Source organism: Pteropus medius, unplaced genomic scaffold (genome assembly GCF_902729225.1).
Source record: "Pteropus medius unplaced genomic scaffold, Ma_sr-lr_union100, whole genome shotgun sequence".
Lineage (NCBI taxonomy): Eukaryota > Metazoa > Chordata > Mammalia > Chiroptera > Pteropodidae > Pteropus > Pteropus medius.
Genome location: NW_024351731.1, coordinates 6,047,829 through 6,050,612, shown reverse-complemented (window position 1 = coordinate 6,050,612; position 2,784 = coordinate 6,047,829). Strand labels below are relative to the sequence as shown.

Sequence of the window (2,784 nt, the reverse complement as noted above, 5' to 3'; positions counted from 1 at the left end):
GACTCTGTGTCGCTTACTAGATCAAGTCTTTTACAAAGGCGTTATTTACTCCTCAGGACCCCTTGTGAGGTACGTGTCATTAGAAGGCTCACTTTCAGGTGAGGACTCAGAAAGGCTGTCAGGTGCCCAAGGCCACGCTGTTGGCACACAGCATAGCTGGGATTGCCTCTGGCCGCAGGAGCAAAAGCCCAGCAGGGGAGGCAGGTAGACAGGACATGTCACGGGGGTCACTTTGGGCTTTTAGTGCATAGACCACTGACGTTCTTACTGACCCCTCATTAAGTATCGCATACACACCCACATAACCAGCACCCAGATCAAGAAACGAATCTTACCAACACCCCGGATCCCTCCTTCCTGTCCCCTCCCTGGTTCTGCCGCCCCTCCCTCCAAGGTTACCACCACGTATACACTTCGACCCTTTATCTATGGGGAGTCCCATATGCTTCGGAGTCTGGCTTTTTTTTTTTCTTCCTCAGAATCGTTTGTGAGTCATCCACATTGTTGTGTGTAGTTGTACATTATTCATCGCTGTTGCTGTCGCTCTACCGTGTGAATATAACACAATTTATGGATCTGTTCTACGGTTGATGGGTACTTTGGGTAGTTTCCAATTTTCAGTTATTACAGTGTTGCTATAACAGAAATGCGATTATGTAAGGTACGCATCTGGGAGGGAAATTGCGAGGTCATAGGACGTAAACAGATTTCCGAGGTAACTGCCTGGTTTGCATCCCCACCAGCAACGAACGAGAGTTCCAGTCGCTCCACCTCTTCCTCAACGCTTGATACTGTCAGATTTTCCCATTTTAACGGCTCTGGAGGCTTCAGCGCACCCTTTATTTCTAAATCCCTTCAGCAGCCCCATGAGATGGATCTTATGATCTCTGCGTTACAGACAGGACACCCCGGCTCTGAGGGGTGAAGTAATTGGTCCGAAGCCACCTACACCCTGGTGAGGGTGAAGGGTTGTTTGACCTCAGCCCATTATATCATCCGTTTCTGTTTGTCAAGTCACCTCCTTCAGCTTTGTCCCCCTGGGTTCCCAGCAGCCTCATCCTATGGATTATAGCCAATTTGCTTGTGGGGGGTGACACTGGATGAGTGCCCTGGCATGGGTCAGGCAGCGAGCGGGAGGCTCTGGTCCCAGGGTCCTGCCCAGCTCTCCAGGGCACTCCGACAGCTGTTAGCACGCGGGGGTCAGGGGGCAGGGTCGGGAGTGTGCCAAGCGGGAGAGGGAGACAGCCCGGGGCGAGGTAGGGGGTTTGAGGAGGGAGACCGAGAAGGGGAGACCTGGTGGTGATGGCTGCGGCACCTGGTGGTGATGGTGGCGGGAGAAGGGTGTTTGTGGAGGGGCTAGGCTGGTGGTGGGTGTCGAAGCTCTCCCGGCCTCTCCGCGAGGAGGGCGTTTGGGGGGGAGGAGGAGGAACATCACATGAGCGGGAGGGCTGAGGCTGCACGGTTCTCCCGCGGCTACAGAGAGAGGACGCTGCAGATCCGGGGCCGGGGCGCTAGGGGAGGGGCGGGTGCTCCAGCCCCGAGCTGGGGGCGCGCAAGAAGCCTCTCCCAGGAGGAGGGAGGCGGGACGTGGGCAGGGGCGGAGCCTCGGCGATGGGGAGGGGCATGCAGGTGGGCGGGGACCCAGGCGGCCAATGGGCGCTCGTGGCGCAGGCCCCGCCCCGGCCTCCCGCGGCGGCTGCTGCATAGTCATGAGCTCAGGCCGGCGCTGCGTCAGCGGAAGCGGCGCGCGGCGGCTGTTTCCGACCCGATAAAGCGGCGTTGTCCCCGCGCACCGGCCGCAGCCTCGCAGCGCTCCCTCTGAGCCCGCGTCGCTCGCTGACTGACCGCCCGGCCGGCCAGCCGAGGAGCAGCCGCCGCCGGGCCCCCGCCGCAGCCCCCGTCACCGCTCCCGAGCGCCCGGGGCTCCGCGCCCCCGCCGCCCCCCGCCCGGCCCGGCCGCCCCGCGGTGCCGTCGCCCCCGCGGCTCCGGCCGGAGGAGACAGGTGAGCGGCCGCCCCCGGCCCGGCACCTGGGCACCCCGCACCTGGGCGCCCGGCACCTGCCGCCTCCCCACCCCCACCCCGCGCGGCCGCAGCCTCGAGCTCTGAGTCCGGCCCCCCAGATCTCTCCCCTCTACGGGGAGGGGACCCCACGCCCGCGCCTGACGCCGCCTCGCCGGGGCAGCCGCGCCCCTCCCGGGCTCCCTCCCTTCTGCGGGCTGCACCTGCCCTTCCTGGTCCCCGTCCTGGCAGCCTCCCGGAGCATCCCGGGCCCCGGCCCGCGGTGCGCGCCTGCCCTGGACCTGCCTCCCCGCCGTCGCACCCCTCAGCACCCCCACTCCGCGTTCCCTCGGGTGTCTCCACCCCCCGGGAAGCCTGGCGCCTCGCCCCCGTGGCCGCGACCTTGCCCTGCTTTCTCTGCCTGACATGCCCAACTTGGGAGAGTTGCGCCGCGCCCGCAGCCCGGGTCTCCCCCGCACGGCGGCCTTCCTCCCGCGTAGCCTCCCGGCTCGCGCCCCCCGCGCGCGCAGCCGGCGCTCCGCTCCGCGCGCCCGCCGCCCCCCGGCCGTGCCGGCGTTTCGTCTCCTCCGCACCGTTGAAGACACCTCGACTTCCTGTGGCCACGCCGGTCCGTCGGGGAGAGGGGTCGGCGCGGCCCCCTGGAGGTCCTTCACGTTTCTCCGCACCCGGCTTCGCTTTCCTTCCCCTGGGCGGCCTCGTCCTCCTCGAGCTTTTGGGTTTAACCCATTCTTCCCCGAGGTGCATTCCTCCTGATGGGGCGCCT

At 65.1% G+C, this 2,784-nt stretch overlaps 1 protein-coding gene across 2 annotated transcripts in view; it reads left to right on the top strand.

Moving 5' to 3' along the window:
- The first annotated feature begins 1,744 nt into the window (after positions 1-1,744).
- SLC45A4 (solute carrier family 45 member 4) overlaps positions 1,745-2,784 on the top strand; it is a 70,913-nt gene continuing 69,873 nt past the window's right edge. The window contains exon 1 of one of the 2 annotated variants that reach the window (XM_039845930.1): positions 1,745-2,003. The gene's annotated coding sequence lies outside the window, so the exon portion shown is untranslated. The remainder of the gene's footprint in view (positions 2,004-2,784) is intronic. The other variant, XM_039845923.1, reaches the window with a different exon arrangement.